Raw genomic sequence first — 13,445 nt, forward strand, 5'->3', positions numbered from 1 at the left:
CAAATTCATGGTGGAGGGAGCCTCTAAAAACCCCAGTTTGGACCAATTCATGGTGGAGGGAGCCTCTAAAAAACCCAGTTTGGACCAATTCATGGTGGAGGAAGCCTCTAAACAGCCCAGTTTGGGCAAATTCATGGTGGAGGGAGCCTCTAAAAACCCCAATTTGGACCAATTCATGGTGGAGGGAGCCTCTAAACAGCCCAGTTTGGGCAAATTCATGGTGGAGGGAGCCTCTAAAAACCCCAATTTGGACCAATTAATGGTGGAGGGAGCCTCTAAACAGCCCAGTTTGGGCAAATTCATGGTGGAGGGAGCCTCTAAAAAACCCAGTTTGGACCAATTCATGGTGGAGGGAGCCTCTAACCAGCAGAGTTGTGGGAAAGCAGGGTGGAGGGAGCCTCTAACCAGCAGAGTTGGGGGAAATCAGGGTGGAGGGAGCCTCTAACCAGCAGAGTTGGTGGAAATCAGGGTGGAGGGAGCCTCTAACCAGCAGAGTTGGTGGAAATCAGGGTGGAGGGAGCCTCTAACCAGCCCAGTTTTGGCAAATTCATGGTGGAGGGAGCCTCTAACCAGCAGAGTTGTGGGAAAGCAGGGTGGAGGGAGCCTCTAACCAGCAGAGTTGGGGGAAATCAGGGTGGAGGGAGCCTCTAACCAGCAGAGTTATGGGAAAGCAGGGTGGAGGGAGCCTCTAACCAGCAGAGTTGTGGGAAAGCAGGGTGGAGGGAGCCTCTAACCAGCAGAGTTGTGGGAAAGCAGGGTGGAGGGAGCCTCTAACCAGCAGAGTTGTGGGAAAGCAGGGTGGAGGGAGCCTCTAACCAGCAGAGTTGTGGGAAAGCAGGGTGGAGGGAGCCTCTAACCAGCAGAGTTGGTGGAAATCAGGGTGGAGGGAGCCTCTAACCAGCAGAGTTGGGGGAAATCAGGGTGGAGGGAGCCTAGTATTAGCAGAATTGTGCAACGCTTATGGTGGATGAGTATGAGGATGCGGAGGAATTGGAGAGGTTGAGTACAGACATGGAGTTTCATGTTGGGGTGCTTTACACAGGTGGGTACAAAAATGAAGGCTCTATCCATTGGTGGTTCATTTTTATCAAAGTGAGCCGGTCGGCACTCTCAGCTGACAGACGGGTGCGCTTGTCAGTGATGATGCCACCGGCTGCACTGAACACCCTCTCAGATAGGACGCTGGCGGCAGGACAGGACAGCACCTCCAAGGCATATAGGGCAAGTTCAAGCCACAGGTCCAACTTCGACACCCAATACGTGTAGGGCGCAGAGGGGTCGGAGAGGACAGGGCTGTGGTCGGAAAGGTATTCCCGCAACATGCGCCTATACTTCTCATGCCTGGTGACACTAGGACCCTCCGTGGCGGCACTTTGGCGAGGGGGTGCCATCAAGGTGTCCCAGACCTTAGACAGTGTGCCCCTCGTTTGTGTGGACCGGTGAGAACTTGGTCGCCTACTGGAGGAACTGCCCTCCCTGCCGCCAACGTCACATGCTGGAAACATCTCCATCATATTCTGCACCAATTGCCTGTGGCAAGCATTGATGCGATTGGCCCTCCCCTCTACCGGAATAAAAGACGAGATGTTGTTTTTATACCGGGGGTCAAGGATAGCAAAGATCCAGTACTGGTTGTCCTCCATGATTTTGACAATACGCTTGTCGGTTGTAAAGCACCCCAACATGAACTCAGCCATGTCTGCCACAGTGTTAGTTGGCATGACTCCTCTGGCCCCACCGGAAAGTTCAATCTCCATTTCCTCCTCATCCTCCATGTCTACCCATCCGCGCTGCAACAATGGGACGATTCGAAGTTGCCCGGAAGCCTCCTGTATCACCATCACATCATCGGACAACTCTTCTTCCTCCTCCTCCTCCATTAAACGCGATGAAGCGGACAGATGTGTGGACCTACTCTCCAGCTGTGACGGATCGGATGCTATCCCTGACTCCTCTGTGTGATCTGAGTTATCCCTGATGTCAATCAGGGATTCTCTCAGAACACACAAGAGCGGGATTGTAAGGCTCACCATCGCATCCTCAGAGCTCACCCTCCTTGTGGACTCCTCAAACACCCGTAGGATGTCACAAAGGTCTCTCATCCATGGCCACTCATGGATGTGAAACTGAGGCAGCTGACTTTGTGGCACCCTAGGGTTTTGTAGCTGGTATTCCTGCAAGGTCTCTGCTGCTCAACCACTCTATTCAACATCTGAAACGTTGAGTTCCAGCGTGTGGGGACGTCGCACAAAAGCCGGTGTTGTGGCACATGCAGGCGTTGCTGGAGAGATTTTAAGCTAGCAGCGGCTACTGTCGACTTGCGAAAGTGGGCGCACATGTGCCGCACTTTCACCAGTAGCTCTGGAACATTGGGGTAGCTCTTTAGGAAACGTTTCACCACTAGGTTGAAGACGTGGGCCAGGCATGGAATATGTTGGAGTCCGGCAAGCTCCAGAGCTGCTACCAGGTTCCGGCCGTTATCACAAATGACCATGCCTGGGCCCAGGTGCAGCGGCTCAAACCATATTGCCGTCTCATCGAGGAGGGCATCCCTCACCTCGGAGGCAGTGTGCTGTCTGTCCCCCAAGCTGATCAGCTTCAGCACAGCCTGCTGACGTCTACCAACGCCAGTGCTGCAACGTTTCCAACTCGTAGCTGGGGTCAATCTAACAGCGGAGGAGGAGGCGGTGGCGGAGAAGGAGGCGGTGGCGGAGGAGGAGGCGGTGGAGGAGGAGGAGGAGGGGGGTGTTCTTCTCGTGTCCCTGCCAGGAATGTTAGGCGGGGAGACGAGGTACACCGGGCCAGTTTGGGAAGCAGTCCCAGCCTCAACTACATTCACCCAGTGTGCCGTCAGTGAAATGTAGCGTCCCTGTCCGCATGCACTTGTCCACGCATCGGTGGTCAAGTGGACCTTTGTGCAAAGCGCGGAACTAAGGGCCCGCCTGATGTTGAGTGACACGTGCTGGTGCAAGGCGGGGACGGCACACCGGGAGAAGTAGTGACGGCTAGGGACGGCATAGCGAGGTGCCGCAGTTGCCATCAGGTCCAGGAAGGCGGGAGTTTCAACAAGCCGGAACGCCAACATCTCCTGGGCCAGCAGTTTAGCGATGTTGGCGTTCAAGGCTTGCGCGTGTGGGTGGTTAGCAGTGTATTTCTGCTGCCGCTCCAATGTCTGAGAGATGGTGGGTTGTTGTAAAGAAGCGCCTGATGGTGCCTTTGATGGTGCAGGAGAAGGAGATAAGACAGGAACAGGGGAGGATGAGGAAGAAGTCAACAAAGTGGCGGAGGCAGATGAAGTGGTGTCCTGGCTCGTCCTCTGGAGTGCATCGCCAGCACAGTCAGCAGTGGCAGTGGCAGAGGCAGAGGTAGTGGCAGTGGCGTGAACGGCAGGCGGCCTTTGTCCTGCCGTTGCTGCCTGCCACTGATTCCAGTGCTTGGATTCCAAATGACAGCGCATTGAAGTGGTGGACAGGTTGCTCTTCTCAGAGCCCCTAATCAATTTCGAGAGGCAAATTGTGCAGACAACACTATATCTGTCCTCGGCGCATTCCTTGAAAAAAACTCCACACCTTCGAGAAACGTGCCCTCGAGGTGAGAGTTTTTCGGGGCTGGGTACAAACTGGAACATCTTGGGAGATTTTGGGTGTGGCCTGGCTTCGCCTAAGCTGCTGACCTCTGCCTCTGCCTCTAGCTACCCTTTTTGGTGCTGCACCTGCCTCAACATCCACACTACTTTCCCTGCTTGACATCCCCCTGTCCAGGTCGGGTCAGTGTCCTCATCATCCACCACTTCCTCTTCCAACTCCTGTCTCATCTCCTGCTCCCGCACAATGCGCTGGTCAACTGGATGCCCTGACGGCAACTGCGTCACATCATCGTCGATGAGGGTGGGTTGCTGGTCATCCACCACCAAATCGAACGGAGATGGAGGAGACTCTAGTGTTTGAGCATCTGGACACAGATGCTCCTCTGTTAGGTTCGTGGAATCGTGACGTGGAGGGGCAGGTTGAGGGACAATGAAAGGAGCGGAGAGACAGTTGGGGTTATTGTTCTGTGAAGCTTGGGAATTTTGGGAGGAAGGAGGACAAGACTGTTGGGTAATAGGAGGAGAGGAGGCAGAGTCTGACTGGCTGCTGGACAATGTGCTGTAAGCGTTCTCTGACAGCCATTGCAAGACCTGTTCCTGGTTCTCGGGCCTACTAAGGTTTGTACCCTGCAGTTTAGTTAATGTGGCAAGCAACCCTGGCACTGTGGAGTGGCGCAATGCTTGCTGCCCCACAGGAGTAGGCACAGGACGCCCTGTGGCTTCACTGCTACCTTGCTCCCCAGAACCATTCCCCCGACCTCGCCCACGGCCTCGTCCACGTCCCTTTCCGGGAGCCTTGCGCATTTTGAATTCCAAGTTAGAAACTGGCACTATATACCAGTAGCAAAAATTGTGGGTGCACGTAACCCCAATATATTCTTTGAATTACCAGTCAGAAACTGGCACTATATACAAGTAGCAAGAAATGAGGGTATTTGTAACCCCAATATATTCTTTGAATTCCCAGTCAGAAAATGGCACTATATACCAGTAGCAAAAATTGTGGGTGCACGTAACCCCAATATATTCTTTGAATTACCAGTCAGAAACTGGCACTATATGGCAGTAGCAAGAAATGAGGGTATTTATAACCCCAATATATTCTTTGAATTACCAGTCAGAAACTGGCACTATATGGCAGTAGCAAGAAATGAGGGTATTTGTAACCCCAATATATTCTTTGAATTCCCAGTCAGACAATGGCACTATATACCAGTAGCAAAAATTGTGGGTGCACGTAACCCCAATATATTCTTTGAATTACCAGTCAGAAACTGGCACTATATGGCAGTAGCAAGAAATGAGGGTATTTATAACCCCAATATATTCTTTGAATTACCAGTCAGAAACTGGCACTATATGGCAGTAGCAAGAAATGAGGGTATTTGTAACCCCAATATATTCTTTGAATTCCCAGTCAGACAATGGCACTATATACCAGTAGCAAAAATTGTGGGTGCACGTAACCCCAATATATTCTTTGAATTACCAGTCAGAAACTGGCACTATATGGCAGTAGCAAGAAATGAGGGTATTTATAACCCCAATATATTCTTTGAATTCCCAGTCAGACAATGGCACTATATACCAGTAGCAAAAATTGTGGGTGCACGTAACCCCAATATATTCTTTGAATTACCAGTCAGAAACTGGCACTATATGGCAGTAGCAAGAAATGAGGGTATTTGTAACCCCAATATATTCTTTGAATTCCCAGTCAGACAATGGCACTATATACCAGTAGCAAAAATTGTGGGTGCACGTAACCCCAATATATTCTTTGATTTACCAGTCAGAAACTGGCACTATATACAAGTAGCAAGAAATGAGGGTATTTTTAACCCCAATATATTCTTTGAATTCCCAGTCAGACAATGGCACTATATACCAGTAGCAAAAATTGTGGGTGCACATAACCCCAATATATTCTTTGAATTACCAGTCAGAAACTGGCACTATATACAAGTAGCAAGAAATGAGGGTATTTGTAACCCCAATTTATTCTTTGAATTCCCAGTCAGACAATGGCACTATATACCAGTAGCAAAAATTGTGGGTGCACGTAACCCCAATATATTCTTTGAATTACCAGTCAGAAACTGGCACTATATGGCAGTAGCAAGAAATGAGGGTATTTGTAACCCCAATATATTCTTTGAATTCCCAGTCAGACAATGGCACTATATACCAGTAGCAAAAATTGTGGGTGCACGTAACCCCAATATATTCTTTGAATTACCAGTCAGAAACTGGCACTATATGGCAGTAGCAATAAATGAGGGTATTTTTAACCCCAATATATTCTTTGAATTCCCAGTCAGACAATGGCACTATATACCAGTAGCAAAAATTGTGGGTGCACGTAACCCCAATATATTCTTTGAATTACCAGTCAGAAACTGGCACTATATACCAGTAGCAAGAAATGAGGGTATTTGTAACCCCAATATATTCTTTGAATTCCCAATCAGACAATGGCACTATATGGCAGTAGCAAAAATAGTGGGTGTATATAGCCCCAATTCTATTGCTAGGGGACTTGCAGTGTATTTCTGGGGTGAAGGTGGGGGGGCACACCGTTGGAACGGGTATCGGGGGTATATATAGGGTATACGGGAATACACTGTCAGTGTATTCCATTCAGGATCCTGGGAAAGCTGGGTTGCGGCGATTGAGCCCGTCAGTGCCACGTTACACTGACAAGCTTCTCCCTGGAATTTAGCTCTTACAAGAGCTGTTGGTTGTCTTCTCCTTCCTATCCTAGCCTGTCCCTGCCTACCCAGAATCTAACCCCTAGCTAACTGGACGGAAACCTCCGTCCCCGGTGAATTGCAAGCTCAGAGTGACGCGAAGCTGGGCGTCGCTGTTCTTTTAAATTAGAGGTCACATGTTTTCGGCAGCCAATGGGTTTTGCCTACTTTTTTCAACGTCACCGGTGTCGTAGTTCCTGTCCCACCTACCCTGCGCTGTTATTGGAGCAAAAAAGGCGCCAGGGAAGGTGGGAGGGAATCGAGTAATGGCGCACTTTACCACGCAGTGTTCGATTCGATTCGAACATGCCGAACAGTCTAATATCTGATCGAACATGAGTTCGATAGAACACTGTTCGCTCATCTCTAATAATAAGCTGTGCACCTGTGTGTTCATCACATGACCATGGACTGTATATCACATGACCATGGACTGTATATCACATGATCATGGACTGTATATCACATGACCATGGACTGTATATCACATGACCATGGACTGTATATCACATGACCATGGACTGTATATCACATGATCATGGACTGTATATCACATGACCATGGACTGTATATCATATGACTATGGATTGATTTTTATCTACTGGCAATAAGAAGAATGAATGACAGCTAGCAAAGATCTAGAAAACCGTGAAGAGTTGATACAGAAAGTACACTGCGTGCAGAATTATTAGGCAAGTTGTATTTGAGAGGATTCTTTTTATTATTGTTCAACAACTATGTTCTCAATCAACCCAAAAGACTCATAAATATCAAAGCTTAATATTTTTGGAAGTTGGGGTGTTTTTTTTTTTTTAGATTTGGCTATCTTAGGAGGAGATCTGTTTGTGCAGGTAACTATTACTGTACAGAATTATTAGGCAACTTAATAAAAACCAAATCTATCCCCATCTCACTTGTTTATTTTCACCAGGTAAACCAATATAACAACACAAAATGTAGAAATAAACATTTCTGACATTCAAAAACAAACAAACAAAAAAAAAGTCAGTGACCAATATAGCCAACTTTCTTTATGATGACACTCAAAAGCCTTCCATCGATAGATTCTGTCAGTTGCTTTATCTGTTTGCAATCCACGTTGCGTGCAGAAGCCACCACAGCCTCCCAGACACTGTTCCAAGAGGTGGATTGTTTTCCCTCCCTGTAGATCTCACATTTTATGAAGGACCACCGATTCTCTATGGGGATCAGATCAGGTGAACAAGGGGGCCCATGTCATTATTTTGTCTTCTTTTAGACCTTTACTGGCCAGCCTCGCTGTGGAGTATTTGGATGCATGTGATGGAGCATTTTCCTGCATGAAAATCATGTTTTTCTTGAATGATACTGACTTTCTCCTGTACCACTGCTTGAAGAAGGTGTCTTCCAGAAACTGGCAGTAGAACTGGGAGTTGAGCTTCACTCCATCCTCTACCCAAAAGGTCCCACAAGTTCATCTTTGATGATACCAGCCCATACCATTACCCCACCTCCACCTTGCTGGCGTCCGAATCGGAGTGGAGCTCTCCTTTTGGATATATATCAAATTTTTCAGTCATAACGCTAAAATGGGTGGCAGCTGGCAGGCGATCTTCCTGAATTCAGTGGGACCCTTTAGAACCACAGTTTAAGATAAGATAAGATAATCCTTTAATAGTCCCACAGTGGGGAAATTTCAGCATGTTACAGCAGCATAGTAATACAGATACAGGATAATACACAGTAATATATTACAGACATAGGCACACATATGCTGAGAAGAGAATATATACTAGGAGTCCATAGCAGCTAAGGAACAGAAGAAAAAGAAGGAAGACTTCATAGTCATAATCATTAGTTCTCTGTGCAGAGTGATCTTCGCTTGGTCTGATGTAAATTATGCAGCCTGGTCGCGCATGTCCGCTTATAGTGCGGACATGCACAGTCAACTCTGCCCAGGCCCGATGCCTGGCAGAGTGAATTCAGAGCCGGAAGATGCCGCGGGGACGCTGCACAGAGAAGACTTCTTGGAGGATCCAGCCCGACCCTCACTTGTGGACTTGGTAAGTATAATTTGATCGAATGTTTTTTTTTTTATTTTAAATATGATTTTTATTGAAAAGAAAAAAACTTTTACAATACAATAAAAAAAGCAATTACAAACATAAGAAGAATCGGCATAAGTCCAATCAGTAGAATAGGAATTGCAAGCTGGAACTTCGGGCTGCAACCCAAATACATGGATGACACAAACGTGACCAAACAAACAAAGACCAAAGGACCAGATATACAAACGCTACAAAGACACCAATTCTACGAGAAGACAGGAAAGGAATGAAAAGGGGAACACAACCAGAGAGGAACAGAAAAGGAAAAAGAAAAATAGGGGAGACGGAATAGGAACAGAAAAGAACGAGAAAACCAAACAATGACATAAACAACATAACCACATACCTGAATATAATACCAAAGAAACACAAAATACATCCAAAAAATAAAATAATAAAATAAAATAAAGCCACCTGGGATAACAACATAGTAGGCAGATAGTGATCAAGGGGTCCCCATGGGAGCAGCCTGAGGCCGAGGAGAAAGAACACCCTTATTAGACTCCACATACGAAATCCAAAGAGACCACTGGGATCGAAACTTGGCGTAAGTATGGTTTTTGTTGGACAGCAGACGTTCCAAGGTGCATGCCAAGTTCACATGGTGAAATAATTCAGCTAAGGTCAAACAAAGAGCGGACTTCCACTGACGAGCAATCATGGCCCAAGCTGCGAGCACGATCTGACCCAGAACGACCTGCATCTCTGAGGGAAAACTACCAACATCTAAGAAACAAAGGGCGAGACCAGGAGAAGGACTGATATCAAAACCAGCTATGGTGGATATGAAATGAAATACCGCTATCCAGAAGGCTCGAACCGGTGGGCAGTCCCACCACAAATGCAAGAATGAACCTACTTGGCCGCACCCCCTCCAGCAGAGTCTGGAACAAGAAGAATCAATATGCGCCATTTGGGTCGGAGTCCTATACCACCTCAGCATAATTTTCAAAGCCGTTTCCCAATGTGCCGCCCCTTTAGATACGCGCTTAACAAACCCAGCTGCCGTATACCAGTCCGACAGAGGGATGGTTCTGGCAAGATCCGCTTCCCAACGGAGCAGGTGAAGAGGCTTGACCCACTCCGGGGGGACAGAGAAAAAGCCATAAAACACAGATAACCCACCTCTAACAGGCGAGGACCTATTCCACAGTTTTAAGGCTAGCCTAGGAAAGGTCAATCTAGAGGGCTCGTAGGATTGAAAGAAATGACGCAACTGCAAATATTTAAAGAAGTCCGTTTTAGGGAGCTGGAACTCTTCCTGTAACATGGAGAACGACTTAAACCCGTCATCAGTATACAGATGAGCCACTTTATAGAGGCCCCTAGAGACCCATCCACGGAGTCGCAGCTGGGGGAGAAAAGAGGTCAAATATAATATGGGTAGCTTTGACAAAGGGACCAGGTCTTCCCTGGAGGTGTACGACAAAAAGTAACGCCAAGCAGACACTGAGGCCCTAATACTCAGTAAGGGGGGGAAGTGATGGGTGGGCTCAAATCCTTAGGGCGTAAAATACTCATAAGCGGGGCATCTAGAAGGCTTTCCTCGATTTCGGCCCAATGCCATTTAGAAGTCTCATCCCACCCGACCTTAAGTTGATCAAGGATAGACGCCATATAATATTTTCTAACATCCGGGACACCCGCACCCCCATGGGACCAAGGGCGCGTCATCACCTTAAGTCGGACCCTGGATCTCTTACCCTCCCAAATGTAGTTGGAAAGAATAGACTGAAGCTTAGTAAAATATGAGTCAGGGAGGGGGATGGCGACTGTACGAAACATATACAAAATTAAGGGTAACACCATCATTTTGACAATGGCAATTCTGCTAGCCCAAGACAACGTCGGTTGTGAGAAGGAGGCAAGGAGAGAAGTGATTTTGGTCAGAAGGGGGATATAATTAGCAGAGAACAGATCAGAACTAGGGGCCGTCAGGGAGATACCAAGATAAGCTATACGGGAGTCATTCCATTGGTAAGGGAATTGAGAACTGAGATCCCGTCTCAACGAGGGAGAGATGATAACAGGCAATATCTGTGATTTGGAGGAATTTACCTTATAATAAGAAACTTCACCAAATCTCTTTAGAACCTCCGTAGCAGCACTCAAGGAAGAACCAGGGGAAGTCAGGGCCAGTATAACATCATCAGCATATAAACCAATTTTATGTTGCTGGCGGCCCACAGTAATATCCTCAATATTTTCCGCCGTCCGAATGGACTCCGCCAGGGGTTCCATCACCAGCGCAAAGATAATAGGGGAAAGAGGACAACCCTGGCGGGTACCATTCGAGATCCGAAAGGGCTCAGACAAGAAGCCTGATGAGAGCACACGAGCCGACGGGTGGGAGTACAGATCCAGAATAGCAGATTTAAAGACTGACCCCATACCAAACTTATCCAAAAGGCTGTCTAAGTAATCCCAGTGGACCCTATCAAAAGCCTTCTCAGCATCCAAAGCCAGAAGCAAAGAAGGCGCACCATCTCTTTCGGCTTTCTGAACAAGGTCTATGAACCTCCGTGTGCCGTCTGGCGCCTGCCTACCGAATACAAAACCTACCTGGTCAGGACTAACTAACTGGGGGAGTAGGAGGAGCAACCGCTCAGCAAGGATTTTAGCGTACAGTTTAATATCCGTGTTCAGGAGGGAAATAGGTCTAAAATTAGCCGGGACAGTGGGAGATTTGCCGGGTTTAGGGATGGTCACTATAGTGGCTGACAACATTTCTTCCGGGAAGCATTGCTCCTCCGCCGCCTTCCTGAACACAGCTAAAAGATGAGGGGATAAAATATCTGCGTATTTCTTGTAATAGATCCCTGAAAAGCCGTCAGGGCCAGGGGATTTTAGTGGTTTCAGTGAGGCTATAGCTTCCGTAACTTCCAACAAGGTGATAGGCGAAGCTAGCAAGGTGATCGAATGTTGCCTACCCCTGAAACGAGCATTTTCCCCCCATAGACTATAATAGGGTTCAATATTCGATTCGAGTAGTCGAACATTGAGGGGCTACTCGAATCGGATTTCGAACCTCGAACATTTTAGTGTTCGCACATCTCTAATAATAACTACATAATAGCATTCCCTCTGTGAGGGTCAGATCAACAGTTCTATTCCTAAATCCAAATCAAGGAACCACAAAACAAAAGAAACAGAAAGGAATACTCAAAGTACCACAAAATACAAACTTTATTTATAAATACACATAACATAATACCGATAAAGTCAAAGCACCATCAGACAAGGGGGGAGAGCCAAAGGCACTAGAGGTAAGTATAATGATGGGTAAGTATGATATAACTACAATATATAGTTATAATTTCATTGAATAAATAAATGTAAGTATTAGCATATCAGATAAAGCCACATAGTAGTGAGTAGTCAGATCAAAGAGTGAGTATAGATCTGTGTCACTAAGTAGAGTCCAGAATCAGAATCAAATCACCCTGAGGGTAAAATAAACCTATGCAGCAATACTATGAGAAACCCACAAGATACCTGCAAGTGCAGACAAATGTATCAAGCCAGAAGGTAAGGTAGCCAACAAACATACGTTAGTAAGTAATAAATGGTTACATCCATATATGATGACATTTATATAAGTCAGCTAAGACTAGAGTGAAACTCCCATAAGATCACAATATAAAAATACATGGACATATTGAGACACATAGAATCTATATAAGCGTAGATGGAGATATGCTGACTAGAGAGTACCACACAGCATATGTGGCCACAAAGAAAATAAACCTATATTAGAGACATACCCATCATAATAACCCCGCGTGGTAACCTCACCAGGACCGGCTCGCCCCTGTATATATACAGCACTCACTCACTGTTGCCTCTGTTATGACCTACTATCAGAGGATTGTATATATACTACTAGCCTCTGCCCGCGACTTCGTCAGTGTGTTGTTGGCGTCGATGATCCCCCTACATTCAGCAAATTGCTGCCGTTGGTGGTTTGCCTGCTCCAGCATTTCGGCAGCTCTTAAGCTGTCCTGATGCTGAACTTGTTTCTCACGCCGTGCCTGTGATTGTTCCGGCATCTCAGCAGCTCGCTGGGATGCCATATAATGAGCATATTGTTGGCGTGATGATCCGGCTGCTCCGGCGTTTCAGCAGCTGTCAAGCTGGCCTCCCGCTAAACTCATTCCTTGTACTGTGCCCGTGATTGTTCCGTCATCTCAACAGCTCGCTGGGACGCCATATAATGAGCATATTGTTGGCGTGATGATACGGCTGCTCTGGTGTTTCATCAGCTGTCAAGCTGGCCTGCTGTTGAACTCGTTCCTCGTGCTGTGTCCGTGATTGTTCCAGCATCTCAGAAACTCACTGCGATACCATGTAATGAGCGTGTTGTTGGAGCTGATGATCCCCCTCAGGAAGGGGTTAAACTTTTCAATTATAACTCATAGAGAGCTGTGGCAGCTAGAGATGAGTGAATACTATTCAAAACAGCAGTTTCGAATAGCACTCTCCCATAGGATTGATTGGACGCAGCGTCTGGCCGATTAATCCCCTGTGCGCCGGCCGCTCCCATTCATTCCTATGGGAGCGTGCTATTCAAAATTGCCATTTCGAATAGTATTCGCTCATGTCTAGTGGCAGCTGACAGGTTATCATCTTTGGATTTCCACTTTATACCCAAGCAACGTTCAGGACTTGAAAACTTATAATAAAGAGAAAAAGCAGGTTTCCTTGATGACTATGAGTTGTAGAAGAACAAAGGTTCAATGCTCCGGTTTTTGGGCACCTACTTTCATAACGTAAACAAAAATAAACAAATATGTATAAGTATTCATATGTGATTATAATCCACCAAAATAGCGTTATTTATACCGTATTGTGAATGCCAAAAAAAATATATAATGAAATGTGCAAAATAACATATGTTGGTCACCTCACTTTCCCGAAAAATAGTAATAAATAGTGATCAAAAAGTCACACATACCAAACATTGGTACCTATAAAAAGTACAACTTGCCACTCAAATAAATTTAAAGCCTCCAAAGGCTCCAT

Source organism: Leptodactylus fuscus, chromosome 1 (assembly GCF_031893055.1).
Source record: "Leptodactylus fuscus isolate aLepFus1 chromosome 1, aLepFus1.hap2, whole genome shotgun sequence".
In the NCBI taxonomy this organism is placed as follows: domain Eukaryota; kingdom Metazoa; phylum Chordata; class Amphibia; order Anura; family Leptodactylidae; genus Leptodactylus; species Leptodactylus fuscus.